General features: G+C 42.7%; 2 pseudogenes; both read right to left on the minus strand.

The window, feature by feature from the left end:
* Window positions 1–16,273, minus strand: part of LOC109571731 (cytochrome P450 2B11-like) — a 34,016-nt pseudogene that overhangs the window by 12,471 nt on the left and 5,272 nt on the right.
* Window positions 1,088–15,232, minus strand: LOC139177253 (cytochrome P450 2B9-like; annotated as a pseudogene).

Raw genomic sequence — 16,273 nt, forward strand, 5'->3', positions numbered from 1 at the left:
CTGCAATGCAGGAGACCTGGGTTCAATCCCTGTGTTGGGAAGATCCCCTGGAGAAGGGAAAGGCTACCCACTCCAGTATTCTGGGCTGGAGAATTCCATGGACTGTATAGTCCATGGGGTCGCAAAGAGTCAGACACGACTGAGTGACTTTCACTTCATTCCCTTAGGATTGACTGATTTGGTCCACTAATGAAGGAATACATAAAAGTGGTTTTTCCACATAACACAATACTATTCAGCCATGAAGGAGATGAAGTACTGATATGAAGTACTGATACCTGCCAAAATGTGAATGAAACTTAAAAACATTAAGCTAAATGAAAAAGCCGAAACAATCACTTCATGTATGATGCCATTTATATTAAATTTCCAGAATTGATGAGTTCATCTGAAAAATAAAAGCCAAAGGCATAGTCATGGTTATCAGGGGTTAATTGGAGGAGAGAATTGGGGACTGACATGTTAATGGCATGGAGGTTTTTATGGGGTGATGAAAATGTTTCAGAACAGATAAAATTGATGGTTACACAACATGATTGTACTAAATACCATTGAGGTGTACGCCTTAAAATTGTTATGGTTAATGTTAAGATATGTGAATTTATCTAAAAGAGAGAGAGAGCAAAGGGAGCACAGATAGCCATTGGCCAGAGAGAACAGAACATTATTTTGGTCTCATGGGTTTTAAAGGATAAAATCAAAGAGGGGAGGGAGATATTTAGAAGTCACACAGGAAAACAGCACTGAGGGCTGGACTAGCCATTTCAGTTTAAGGAGAGAGGAGGAGGGCAGGGGTGAGCAGAGTAAATGAGACAAAGAAGACAGGCAGCAAACCTGGTGCTGCTGCTGCTGCTCTGGGTAAGCTTGGGTCTAAATCTTGTCCTCCTCTGGGGCTTCAGTTATCCAGACTGTGCTAGCGGGGTGGTAACACTGATATATTGTAGGTATTTCTTGACCCTGAAATATCCTCAACAACACAGGCCATCTGGGGATGAGGGTGACTACAGCAGGCTGGATGATGGGGAGACCACAGAAGGGACTTTCCACAGGAGAGAGTGAGCAGGGAGGAGTCAGGAACCTGCACATGTTAATTCTGGACAGAGGGAGGGGCTGCATACAAGGACTCAGAGGGGATCTGAGCCTCTTCCTGCCTTCCCCCTCCCCTGCAGGGTAGAAAGCTGACCTGGAACACAGGGGGCAGTCTCCCCAGCCCATTCACCCCTGGTGTAAGCTCAGTGTTCACAGGGGCCTTGGGAAACCCCAAGGAGAAATTCTGCAGCAAGAGGTAAAGATGAGGAAGGGCTGGAGCGGGCCAAACTCTCACCCAGACAGAGGCATTTTCCTGCGGGTATAAGGGAGACAGTGTCAATGAGGAGAGCCCTACAGAGCACTTGGTTGCCCACCGTGAAAATCTAAGGATATTTGCATGCTCATTTACATAGATTTACATGTCAAGCACTTCTAATTCTATGTTGGTGATGGTTAGTTGCTAAGTTGTGTCCAACTCTTCACAACCCCATGGTCCTCCGTCCATGAGATTTTCCAGGGAAGAGTACTTGCCAGGAGCCGGCACATTGCATATTGAGTGCATATTGCATATTGAGTGCAGCACTTTCCACAGCATCATCTTTCAGGATCTGGAATAGCTCAACTGGAATTCTATCACTGCAGGGAGCCAGCACGAGGAGCTCCACACATGACAAAGGTCATGAGGAAGGAGGCTCGGCATATGCAAAGGCGGGATCGAGCCTCAGGAGTCTCCCTGGAAATTCTCGAGCATCTACCCCCAAAACCAGAGTCTGCCTACTTTCTGCTTTGTGCTTCCACCCACACCTCTGACTTTACGGGGGGCTGTCCCCCACTACCTCTCTGAAAAAAGAGTTAGCTTACAGCTCCAGTTAATAATTCCTGGGTGTGACAGTGTTTCAACCTACAAACTCCTTTGGAAATCCTCTAGCCTGCCTGAATAGGTTTTTCCGGCCACATGTGATTGTTCAGAGCCTCCCAACTGTGAGAGGCAGGAGATGTTCTAAACTGTCTAAATACAGATTCTTTTGAGTAGTTAAAAGATTGATTAGAAATTGTATTGGTGAAGGGTTTTTCACTTACTGGGCCAATGTTAGCTGCTAAGTCTCCATACCCCTTACCTACTGTGTCCTTGGCAGTGTATTGATTGATATAATGGGTGTATAGACATGTAAGTAGTAGCCTCAATGTTTGTAACTTTGGACCCTTGAGTTAATTCTTTTCTTGATTGAGCCCACCTCACCATTGCCCTATAGGAACGCAGCTTTGTCCAATGCTTTTTTGGAGGCTGGTGCCTGACTTTGGAATAATCACCTTTAGAGAAATATGTTTCTTAAAATGTTAACAGGCCATGATGTAAATCACCTGAACTTTTGCATATGATAAGTTTGAAAGCCTGGCTTCAATTAGAACCAGGAACTTCTGTCCTTGCATGACTCCACCCCTTCCCCCATTATCCTCTATGCATAACTTATGGTATAAAAACTACTTTGGAAAATAAAGTGCGGGCCTTGTTCACCGAAACTTGGTCTCCCCATGTCGCGCTCTCTCTCACTCTGGCTGAGTCTCCATCTGGAGCGCGGAACCCACCATGCTTACTAATTATGCCTGGGCTTCTAAGATCCGACCAGGGAGGCCTCAGTGTCTCCTCTCCTTCGGGAGAACGGAAGGACGCCTGCGGCCTACGTAAGTGGTGCAAACTTCTTGTCTTGAAGTTTTATTGGTCTCCCGCATAAACCAAGCTACTCAACCTCTTTTCTCCACTGAATTTCCTCACTGAGCTATCCTCATACTATTACTCTTTATATCTTTGATAAATATTTAAATAAATAGGTTGCCTATGCCGTCTCTCCTTCGAATACCCTGGATCAGCCAGGGCTGGACCCGGGCAAGTACTGGCATGGGTTGCCATTTCCTCCTCCAGAGGACCTTCCCAGAGAGGGGTAGAGGGGAGCTGAAACCTCTGGCCTACCCTGGTGTAGGTGGGGACTTGGCTGATCAAATACTGACCTACTTCTACCCAGTGGATACATGGTGCTTGCTCTAAGCTTCTGAGTGTCCACACTCTTCTGGTCACTTCAACCCTCCTCCCAGCACCCTGGTTCTGCCCACCATCAGCAGGCAACAGAGTCAGCCTCCCAGACTCAATCCCTACACCCCAACCCATGGAGGTACTGTCTAGTCATGCCCACATCATGCTTGATAGAGACTTTAAATAACACCCTGCCCACATTTGCACCCATTTTTCTGACTCTCATGACCACTCCTCACATCGTCCTGCCACACGGGGTCAACTATCACCAATGGGTCCATCTAGGTGGAACCCTGAATATCCTTGACCGACTTCAGCATAGGCTGTGTCCACTGGAGTATCCAAGAGAGGGACCAGCACGTTCCTGGGTTGGGCAAGAGTTTCAACTGCATCTTGTTGACCCACAGTCTCATGGGAAGGAAAGGAGCCCAGAGAGCTGCCTTGTGTGTGTGGCCAAGTTCATTACTGTTCATTCATTAAGTATTCCCAGTACATCTCTTGGTGCATAAACTTCTCTGCCACATTGAACTTGGATGAGATTTCCTTTATCTGGTGAAATGAGGTCTAAACTTATGCATGTCATACATTTTTCCCTGTTTCTTCATATGTCAGGAGAGAGTCCCCACTAGCCCCCATTTCTACATGACTGTTATGGTCAGGGATGGGCATGTAGTGCCGGAGCCAGCTGGCAAAGTCGATCAGGTCCCGAGAACGTGCACGGCGGGGCTAAGAAAGAAACTAAAGCAAGAGACTACAAAGATGGGGTCGAGAGGTTCAGACACGTCACCACGAAGGGACGCAGTCTGACCCTCTCGACCCCATCTTTGTAGTCTCTTGCTTTAGTTTCTTTCTTAGCCCCGCCGTGCACGTTCTCGGGACCTGATCGACTTTGCCGGCTGGCTCCGGCAGGTGGCGCCCGAACAGGGACCCGAGAATCGGAGTGCGACGACGGCCGCTGCCCGCCAAGATTGAGGTAAGTAAAGAGCAATTCCTAAGTAATTAAAAGTAAAGGGCAGGGAGGGTGATTGTCGAGAGTAATAAATCATGGGACAAGGCAATAGCCGCCAGTTATTTGTACATATGTTGAAAACTATGTTAAAAGGTAGGGGAATTCATGTAAATAAGTTACAGCTAGAAAAGTTTTTACTTTTTATTAAAGAGGTTTGTCCCTGGTTTCCAGAGGAAGGAACAGTTAGTCTGGAAACTTGGAAAAAAGTAGGAAAACAATTGCAGACATATTATTCCTTACATGGTCCCAATCGTGTTCCTGTGGATGCTTTTTCTTTGTGGACTCTCATAAGAGACTGCCTGGATCCTGAACATGAGAGACATAAAATTCAAACGGCTCTCAGAGATTCCACAAGACCCAAAGTTACAGAGCCTTCTGCTCCATCACCTGAGCCGCTTTATGCTGTGCCTGAGAGAACAGCTTATAAGGCTGGAGGGAATGATGATGTGTTAAGCTCTGATGAACAGAAAGAGTTAAATGAACAAGCGGCTGAGAACCATAGAGAAGATATGCCTTGGGAGATGATGGTTAACATGGAATCCCCCCCAGGAAAAGGGGAATTAAAGCATTCAGGGCTTTCTGAAAAACAGCTGGAGAATTTAATTCAGAAGATTGTTATAGCAGTAAAAAAGGATGCACAGGGAGACTCCCACTCCAGCCAGCCTGTGCCTCCAGCATATCCTCCCTCGGTTCTTGCTGGACTCGATCCACCTCCGCCTTTTGTAGAACCGCGAGAGCTTATATCTATCCCTGCTTCTTTGCCCGGTGAAAACATAAAAATTAAAAGTGAGATATTATTATCTCCTCTTCAACAAGCAATTAAGCGAGCTAATGAAGAAGGAGAACATATTCCCGGGTTTTCAAAAATCTATCCAGTGTTTGAAAATGATCAACAGCAGAGGTATTATGAGCCGCTGCCCTTTAAACAACTGAAAGAGTTAAAAATGGCTTGTGCACAATATGGCCCGACTGCGCCGTTTACTCAGGCTATTATAGAGGCTTTAGGAAATCAAAATCTGCCACCTAATGATTGGAAACAGGTTGCTCAAGCTTGTTTATCTGGAAGAGATTATTTACTATGGAAATCTGAGTTTGCTGAGCAATGTGAGATCACAGCCGATATCAACCGGTGACAGGGACTGAACACCACTTATGAAATGATGGTGGGAGAGGGAGAATATCGAGACACTAATAGTCAACTTAATTATTTACCTGGAGCCTACCCTCAGATTAGTGCTGCGGCTCTACAAGCATGGAAAAAGCTTCCAAATTCTGATAAAAAGACTGAAGATTTATCTAAAATTCGCCAGGGGCCAGATGAGCCATATCAGGATTTTGTTGCCCGCCTGCTTGAGACAATTGGTAAAATGATAGGGGATGAACAGGCGGGGATGGTGTTGACTAAACAGCTTGCTTATGAGAATGCCAATTCGGCTTGTCAAGCTGCCCTGAGACCTTACAGAAAAAAGGGAGGCTTATCTGACTATATACGGATTTGTGCTGATATCGGCCCTTCATACGTTCAAGGCATAACTTTGGCCGCGGCATTACAAGGAAAGACAGTCAAAGAAGTACTGTATCAACAACAAAAGCGGGATAAAACTAGTGGTCGGCTTCGAATCCCTGGCTCTGGCTGCTTTTCTTGTGGCCAGATGGGTCATCAGGCCGCCCACTGCCCGCAGAAGCAGGCCCGGAGACCTGCTCAAACCCCTAACCTTTGTCCTAGGTGTAAGAAAGGCAGACACTGGGCAAGGGATTGCCGTTCTAAAACTGACTTACAGGGAAAGCCACTTCTTCCGGTCTCGGGAAACTGGGTGAGGGGCCAGCCCCAGGCCCCAAAACAATGTTATGGGGCGATGCAAAATCTGACCAAATTGGAGACGCTTCAAGGCCAAAACGCAGAACTGTTACCGAGTTGTTCAGAACAACTGCAGGGAGTGCAGGATTAGACCTCAGTTCCTCCACCTACACAGTATTAACTCCAAAAATGGGCATGCAGGCTTTGCCAACTAGAATTTTTGGCCCTCTTCCGAAGAACACTGTGGGCCTCCTATTGGAGAGAAGCAGTACTACGATAAAAGGTTTATTAGTAGCCCCTGGAGTCATAGACTCTGATTATATGGGTGAAATAAAATTATGGCCCATTCACCACAGGGCATAACAGTAATACAATCTGGTCAACGTGTTGCTCAATTAATTCTACTTCCTATAATTCCAGTTGGAAAAGCCATTAGGCAAGAACGAGGATCCCGAGGTTTCGGGTCTTCAGACGCTTATTGGATTCAGGCCATTAATAAGCAACGCCCTGAGCTTCTACTGTATATTCAAGAAAAGCCTTTTAAAGGTATTTTAGATACTGGTACAGATGTTTCTGTTATATCTCAAAAACATTGGCCTGATGAATGGCCTAAACAGGTTGTAATTTCTACTTTGCAAGACATTGGACAATCACATGACCCAGAACAGAGTTCAACCTTTTTAAAATAGAGGGACGAAAAAAGACATGAAAGACATTTTAAACCTTATGTTTTGCCAAGACTGCCGGTTAATTTATGGGGGAGAGATGTTATGATGAATATGGGGGTATATCTTTATAGTCCAGATAAAAAGATTAGTAATCAATTGTTAGACCAAGGCCTTTTGCCCCATCAGGGGTTGGGGATAAATTCACAAGGGCCTTTACAACCCCTGATCCCTGCAGTTAAGAATGATAGAAAAGGTATAGGATGTTTTTAGGAGGGGTCATTGATCGTCCTGCAATCCATGCTGATCCGATAAAATGGAAGTCTGATGATCCAGTATGGGTTGATCAGTGGCCCCTATCAATAGAAAAAATCACGGCCGCCAATCAGCTTGTGCAGGAACAGCTTGCTCTCGGCCATATTACCCCCTCAAATTCACCTTGGAATTCACCTATTTTTATCATTAAAAAGAAAACAGGTAAATAGAGGCTATTACAAGATTTACGAAAGGTTAATGAAACAATGGAATTGATGGGCCCCCTTCAGCCGGGGTTGCCTACCCCCATGGCCATTCCAAAAGATACTTACAAAATTATTATTGATTTAAAAGACTGCTTTTATACTATTCCCCTTGCCACTAATGATTGTCAAAGATTTGCTTTTAGTGTCCCTTCTACAAATTATAAAGAACCTATGAAAAGATATCAGTGGCAAGTTTTACCTCAGGGAATGGCTAATAGTCCTACTCTCTGTCAGAAATTTATTGCTCAAGCTTTAAAAACCACTAGGTCCTTGTACTCCCAAGTATATATTATTCATTATATGGATGATATTCTTTTGGCATATGAAGATGAGGAGTTGCTATTAAGAACATTCGCTTATATGCAAACTGCATTACAGAATTATGGTTTGATTATTGCAACAGAAAAGGTGCAACGCTTCCCCCCCTATTCTTATTTGGGGTTTTTTCTGGAAAAAAAATGGTTTCGAGCTCAGAAGATAGAAATTCGTAAAGATAATTTGGTTACCTTGAATGATTTCCAAAAACTGTTAGGAGATATTAATTGGATAAGACCTTACTTGAAGCTAACTACAGGAGAAATGAAGCCTCTTTTTGATATTCTGAAGGGTGATCCTGATCCAACTTCTCCCCGAACTCTGACTCTGGAGAGAAGGCAAGCCTTAGATAAAGTTGAACAGGCCCTGTCTAAACAACAAGCTACTTATTGTGACTATACTCAAAAATGGGGTTTATATATTCCTCCTACTAAACATGCTCCTACAGCAGTCTTATTCCAAAGATTGCCTTTAAGATGGCTTCACTTGCCTGCCTCTCCCTCTCGGGTATTAACCCCCTATTATGATTTGGTTGCTGCCCTAATAGCTCTTGGGCGGTCAAAATCCACTGTATATCTAGGAAGAGACCCACATTTTATATGTGTTCCATTTTCTAAAATTCAGCAAGACTGGCTGTTTCAGTTTAGCGACAATTGGGTTATTGCCTTAGCTGGTTTTAGTAGACGGCTTGATAATCATTATCCCTCAGATAAAATTTTGCAATTTGCTCATTATCACCAATTTCTCTTCCCAAAAATCGTTGTTTCTCAGCCCCTTGCCGACGCCCTAACTGTATTTACTGATGGCTCTTCTAATAGAATAGCTAGTTTGATTATACAAGACAATACTACCACCTGGCATACTAATTATAAGTCTGCTCAAGAAGTAGAACTATTTGCTGTTTTTCAGGCTTTATTACAAATTTCTGCTCCATTTAATTTATATTCTGACAGTCAATATATCATAAGAGCCTTAAACACTATTGAGACTGTTCCATTTATTGGTACCCTGAATTCTACTATCCAAACTCTTTTTCATGATATACAACATTTAATTTGCTCCAGAGTTAATAAATGCTATTTTGGTCATATTCGTGCTCACTCTGGACTTCCTGGACCTTTAACACGAGGCAATGCTTTGGCTGATGAAGCTACACGTATGATATTTCCTTCACTGGAACAAATGGCAAAAACTTCCCACAGCTTACACCATCAAAACAACAATAGCTTAAGACTTCAATTTGACATTACTCGAAAAGCTGCCAGACAGATTGTTAAGCAATGTCAAACGTGTCCTCAGTTTTTTAGCGTCCCCCACTATGGAGTTAATCCTCGAAGATTGTTGCCAAACGATATATGGCAAATGGATGTTACCCATATTCCTGAATTTGGTAAACAAAAATTTGTTCATGTTACTATTGACACCTTCTCCGGCTTTTTACATGCCTCTCTACAATCCGGAGAAGCTAGCAAACATTGTATAGCTCATTGCATTAAATGTTTTGCTGTTATGAGAACCCCTAAAACCATAAAAACAGACAATGGTCCAGGATACACTGGAAAAAATTTTCAATTATTTTGTACGCAATTGTCTATCTCACATAAAACAGGTATCCCTTATAATCCTCAAGGTCAAAGAATTATTGAACGGGCACATCAAACTCTCAAACATCAATTGCAAAAACTAAAAAAGGAAAAATTGTATCCCAATACCCCCTCCAACTCTCTAAACCATGCTTTATTTGTTCTAAATTTCTTACAATTGGATATAAGTGGCCGTTCAGCAGCACAGCGATTTTGGAACTTTGATGCACAAACAATAAGACCTAAAGTCTTTTGGAAAGACCCACTTGTAGGAAAATGGTATGGACCAGATCCAGTACTAATCTGGGGACGAGGGCATGTTTGTGTTTTCCCACAGGATGCCGAAGCACCGCGCTGGCTGCCGGAAAGGTTGGTACGCACGGCGGAGACAGTCTCTAGCAAATCAGATGAGGAGATTGACAATTCAAGAGCATGATGAATTACCGTCTCGGCAACAACTTCAGGTATTGATGCGAGAGGCACAGAATCGTGTTGCGGTGCAGGGCGATCCGATATCGCCTTTAAGCTTCCTGATAACCTTATTAATTATCTTAAATCAGATTAACACTGCACACTCTGAAGAATATTCAAGTGCTTACTGGGCTTATTTTCCCGATCCTCCCCTTCTATGTAGCATGAGCAGGAAAATAATAACCTTTTAATTTTAAGTTGTTGAGATATTCAGATTATTTATTACAGCCTAGCCCCGCCCTCACCTCCGCAGAACATGACTTCCTACCGGGCCTTGAGCAAGTAACCTGCTCACCCTGCCAGCCTCTCTTGTTCCACTTCTACAACAGAGAATGATTCAACACTGAGACAGCGACTATTTTTTAAGTGATCAAAGGAGGAAGACAATTTGATCCTCTTGACAAGAGCTGAAAAGATTATTGAGAATACTCAGTGTAATATCTTGGTTAAAAATTTAAAAAGAATTTACTGTAAAATATGGAGAAAAAAACATTTCCTTAGTTTGATTTACAGTTGAGAAAAATATATGGTAGAGTAGCCATAAAATATCTGGAATAGGCAATAGCCAGCATTCAGCTTCATAGAGAAAATAAAAATATTCTCCTTAAAGTTAGGACTTGGACAAGATCGCTCACTATCAGTGCTATTGCTTCATGTGATTCCAGAAGTGCTAGTCCTTGATATTAGGGAAAACATGACATGTGACCTTAACATAAGAAACAATTAACTCAAAATATCATCATTTACAGCTGCTAACATCAGTTATTAGGAAAATCCAAGAGAATAAAATGAAACATTGTAAGGTATAAAAGTAATATAGGGAATTTGTTCAATTACGACAGACATACACACCCCAAAAGGTGAGTGGATTTCTGATATACTTAGTAAAACAATTTGAAATGCCTTTAGAAGAGTGCTCTGGACTGAAGCCTATCTTCCCAAAATTTATATGTTGCAGTCCTAATGCCCACGGCGGTATCTTGAGAAGGGATCTGGGAGGTAATTAGGTTTAAATTAGCTCATTAGGGTGGGGTCTCCCTGAGAGGAGAGCGTTCTTAGAAGAAGAAGTAAGACCACGGTCCCCAGGCTGCATGCGAATCCACAGCAAGATAGTGGCCGCATGCAAACCACGAAGAGACCTCACCAGAACCTGACCATGCTGGCTCCCTGATTGCAGACTTGTGGCTTCCAGACCTGTGAGAAAATAAATTTATTTTTTTAAGCCACCCAGTCTACGGCATTTTGTTATGGCAGCCCACAGCTGAGCTGACAAAGAGGCCCTACAAACAATAGCCACAATCTTCTCCCGTGTTTCTTAGGAATACATTTAGCAAAAAATATGCAAAACCTAGTTTTAAAAAAGTTCAAGGTGCCACCAGTGGTACAAGGACTAAATGAACACACTATCTTTTATCTGCTTCTGCTGCTGCTTAGGACATATCAAAAATGGGCTTCAGGTGGTGCTCATGGTAAAGAATCCGTCTGCCAATGCAGGAAACATAAGAGACACCTGTTAGATCCCTGGGTCCTGGGTCGGGAAGATCTGGAGAATGGCATGGCAATCCACTCAGGTCTACTTGCCTGGAGAATCCCATGGACAGAGGAGCCTTGCAGGCTACAGTCCATAGGGTCGCAAGAGTCAGACATGACTTAGTGACTAAACCATTACTATCAAAAATGGAGATTTGGCAAAGCATCAGAATCAAAATACAAATTTAGATTAATCCTAGTAGAATCCCAGTGGGATATTTTGGGCCTTTGACAAAATAATTCTAAAATACACTCAAGAAAAATAAAATGTGTTACAAAAAAAAAAAAAAAGGAAGAGTAATGTCCCCTGGAAAATATTTAAATATATGTACAGATATAATATTAATAATTCAAAGAATATTATATAGCTGAAAAAGACAGATTAGAGAATCAGTGTGGATATGGATTATTACCAAAAAAAAAAAAAAGAACCCCAAAACAGAAATAGACCTGAGGAGAATAACCACTTCAAATATGATGAATTTCAAGTCAGTGGCCAAAACTGAATTATTTCATAAGTGATGATAACAGAATAATCCTAGGAATGCATTTTGAATCAGGGTTAACCTAGGACTGAATATTCCTTACATTTCTGTGCCTTAAGTGTCTCATATATCTCACTCTAGTCTTGCTTGTATTTTTAAATATGAAATCAGCTAACAAGAAACAAATTAAGGAGTTTTCTTTCTTTTTCTTCCTTTCTTGTTACTTTTAATTAAGTTACCTACCTATTATCTATTTACCTATCCACCACCTACCTTTGTGTGTGAGCAAATATTAATAAAACCATTAAAGGACATTCTCTGTAGTACTAATAGGTCAGGTTTAGTGATGAATTACGGACGATTTTCACTTTTACTTCATACCTCATTTTTTGTATAAAAATGAGAGAAATGTCATTATTTAATTTTGAAAGAAAAATTATAAACACCTTTCCCCATTCTTGCCACATAGGAGGTGCTCAATATTGGATCATTTATTTGTCTGTTCTCTGTGTGCAAGTATGTTTCTCTGCCTCTCACTTTATCTCTATCACTGACTGAGTCTCCATCTTCCTTCCCCATCATACGTCATCCCTATCCTTCCCCCTCACACTATTCTTATCTCTGAAGATGTCTTGCTTTCTCTTCCCTTTAGACTCCTCATCTTCTCCCAAACTGTTCACACAGGGTTTGGAGTTGGATCAAGAGAGTCACATACAGAGTGGGAGTGAGCAGACATTCCCATGGGGGAGAAAGAACATGACTTACTTATGGAGAATGGAATGAAGACTTGTGGCTTCTTGAACTTCCCCTGAGCATCCAGGAAGTGGCCAGGGTAGAAGGCATCTGGCTTCTCAAAGTGGCGTGGGTCATGGACGGCAGAACTCAGGATGGGGTACACAGTAATGCCCTAAGAGGACGTCAAAGACAAATGGGCCCACATGGCCATCAACAAAGAGCGGCTGGATTTTCAGCAGATAAGGAGCTTCACTTACTGTGTGGCTCTATAGTTGGTGGCAGGAATGTTGAAATAATTCTGCCCTATTTGGTCAATAGTGTCCCATCCCTCCAGGTATCCTCACCAACCACCCTGATTCCTTATCCCCAAGACCCCTGGGTCTTTTTTATGATCTGTCGACTGAAAGGTTCACATCTGACTCAACAGAGCCCTGTAAGAAGCTGTCTCCAGGACTTCAGACTGGGGCCTGAATATAATCAGATGGGTGCTGTTCATTGGGCAATTTGATACTGTTCATTGGGCAAATTGATACATTATATCAACTTGATACACAAATATCAGGTGTATCTAGATGCACCTGATCACCTAGATATCTAGGTGATACACCTAGAAACACCAATACTCAGTAACATAATCAAGGATGAAGATAAGAGTTAGAACATAGGCATTGACCTGAAAAATATATCTACAGAGTATGGTTATATTTCAAAATGAAAGCCACACACACAAATTGCAAATTACATTGGTATGGACATAAAGACCAGAGGGGAAGGTGACATGAACGCTGGACACATAAATTGCATAGTAACAGATGCAGTAGGAACCAATCATTGTGTTTATAGGTATATATAAACATATGGGTTCATATAAAGGAGAGATTATAACACAGATTATAAAACCAGTCAACTGTATCAGAGCAGATCAGATCAGTTGCTCAGTCGTGTCTGACTCTTTGCGACCCCATGAATCGCAGCACGCCAGGTCTCCCTGTCCATCACCAACTCCCGGAGTTCACTCAGACTCAAGTCCATCGAGTCAGTGATGCCATCCAGCCATCTCATCCTCTGTTGTCCCCTTCTCCTCCTGCCCCCAATCCCTCCCAGCATCACAGTCTTTTCCAATGAGTCAACTCTTCGCATGAGGTGGCCAAAGTACTGCAGTTTCAGCTTTAGCATCATTCCTTCCAAAGAAATCCCAGGGCTGATCTCCTTCAGAATGGACTGGTTGGATCTCCTTGCAGTCCAAGGGACCCTCAAGAGTCTTCTCCAACACCACAGTTCAAAAGCATCAATTCTTCGGCGCTCAGCCTTCTTCACAGTCCAACTCTCACATCCATACATGACCACAGTCATAAGAAACGCTGGACTGGAAGAAACAAGCTGGAATCAAGATTGCCAGGAGAAATATCAATAACCTCAGATATGCAGATGACACCACCCTTATGGCAGAAACTGAAGAGGAACTAAGAAGCCTCTTGATGAAAGTGCAAGTGGAGAGTGAAAAAGTTGGCTTAAAGCTCAACATTCAGAAAACGAAGATCATGGCATCCGGTCCCATCACTTCATGGCGAATAGATGGGGAAACAGTGCAAACAGTGTCAGACTTTATTTTTGGGGGCTCCAAAATCACTGCAGATGGTGACTGCAGCCATGAAATTAAAATATGCTTACTCCTTGGAAGGAAAGTTATGATCAACCTAGATAGCATATTCAAAAGCAGAGACGTACTTTGCCAACAAAGGTTCGTCTAGTCAAGGCTATGGTTTTTCCTGTGGTCAACTGTATAACAAGTTTCAATAAGTACATGGTACTTTTTTCAGCAAACATAACATCTTGTAAAGGTAAAAAAAGAAAAAAAATACAACAGAGCAAAAGGGAGAGGACTTTTCTCTTTCTAAAATCTCCCTCCCTCCCACAAAAATCTGGAAATAAGAATTCTTCTTGTAGTCACGAACCTGACACAAACCATAAGACTGGAGGTGGCCAACACCTTCCAACCAATAGTCTGTGGCCCTCTGGTTTCACATTATTATTTGAGACCAGATTATATAATATATATAATGAGAGATAATAATTATCTCTCATTATTTGGGAAATAATATCCCCGGAAGTGAGTGTCCCTGATGACAGAGTAGGGTAGGCCAAGTGGGACAGAGTCAATGAATCTGAATCTCATGGATGACAGCATCTGTATAAGGCATGTTTACCCGATCTTCCAGTGCTGGGAGATGGTGTGCACCAATTACTCTGTCGATTTCTGCCTGGACTTCCTCTAAGGATTGTTAGGATGGGAGGAGGGTATGTCAATAAATATCCATAACAGTGGACTCAACCAAGTGACCTAAAAATGACCTGCAGCCTGATGGGAGGATCTTGTAAATTCTTTACTAAAGATGTTAGGCTACCATTCCTTCTTAATGAAAGCATCAAAAAGGAAGTTAGAAGCTTCTTTGAGGGAAGTCTTGTGTGATGTTTCCACTCTAGTTACAACATAAGGATAACTTGGATAAAGATGGGTGGGTGGAAATTCATTCAACACTTCAGGATGTGTTTTTTTCTTTTCAGCTAAAAATGAGTTGCAGGTAAAACTGGTGTCATCTCTTTTTGTCCCACTCACATGCTATGTAATTTTATATACGTCATTCCCCACTCTGGCCTTAAATTCATTCTTGTGAAATAACGGTGTGTGATCAGGTGAGAGCATCTCCAAGTCTGATCTGCAGACCATTAACTTGAATGGAGGGGCTCTTTAATTAATTGTAAATGGGCAATATACTTCAGAAAGTCAAGTTTTTTTGTCAAACTCAAAGAGTAGCTGTCAAAAACCATGTACTTTCGTAAACTGGCGTAATCCACTTCAAATGCTTTGTGCTTTTATTATAAGCCCAAATAGCAGTGATTTTTTATTTTTCAGACTACTCAGGACAAAACTTATTTGTCTTAGTTCATCAGACAACCACCTTCCAGTATGGCCTCAGGGACACTCAACCCTCCATCGTCCCCACCTCCCATAAGCCCAGCTCACCTAAAGACATCAGGATTTTTAAGGAGTAGAAACCCATAGCTGAGAGTGGCACTGGAGGTCTCTGTGCCAGCAATGAACAGTGAGAGCACTGTGTTAAGGAGATTTTTCTGGTGAAACTCACTCTCAGGATCTGAGTGCTCCTAGAGACAGTGATGGATGCTTCTTAATGTCTCGCCTTGCAAAGATTTCACTTTTTAGAGTCTTCTTCCCTCTCTACCAGCACCACATTCCTCTGTGCCCATCATTCTTTTTCCTGATCTGTTTTTCTCTAGCCAAGGCCAATAAGATACTAAAAGGGTGAGCTCTGGAGCCAAAGCTCTGGATTTAAAACACAGGTCCTACTGTGTGCCTTTATGCAAGAAATAAAAATTCTATGTGCTTAGTTTATCAGGTGGGTTGTCATGATATAATGTATAATAAGCTCAATGGGCTTCCCTAGTAGCTCAGATGGCAAAAAATCTGCCTGCAATGCAGGAGACCCAGGTTTGATCCCTGGGTCAGGAAGATCCTCTGGAGAAGGAAGTGGCAACCACTCCAGTATTCTTGCCTGGAGAATTCCAATCTGAGGAGCCTGGCAGGTTACAGTCCATGGGCTCACAAAGAGTTGGACACAACTGAACGACTAACACTTTTACTTTTCAAGCTCAATGAATGTAGAGTTTAAATTGTTGAGATTGTTGTTCTCCTGTTGTTGTTTTTCTGTCTTTGGATGTCATTGCACTCCTGTTTGGCCCTTGCAGCTGACATTCCAGAGATGCGAATGAAGACATTTAACAACTGCCAAGCTTCCCTGGTAGCTCAGCTGGTAAAGAATCTGCCTGCAATGCAGGAGACCCCACTTGGATTCCTGGGTAGGGAAGATTCCCTGGAGAAGGGATAGGTTCCCCACTCCAGTATTCTTGGGCTTTCATGGTGGCTCAGTCAGTAAAGAATCTGCCTGCAATGCTGGAGACCTGGGTTGGGAAGATTCCCGCTGGAGGAGGGCATGGCAACCCACCCCAGTATTCTTGCCTGGAGAAGCCCCATGGACAGAGGACCCTGGTGGGCTGCAGTCCATGGGGTCACAAAGGGTTGGATA

This window comes from Bos indicus, chromosome 18, assembly GCF_029378745.1.
Source record: "Bos indicus isolate NIAB-ARS_2022 breed Sahiwal x Tharparkar chromosome 18, NIAB-ARS_B.indTharparkar_mat_pri_1.0, whole genome shotgun sequence".
NCBI lineage: Eukaryota > Metazoa > Chordata > Mammalia > Artiodactyla > Bovidae > Bos > Bos indicus.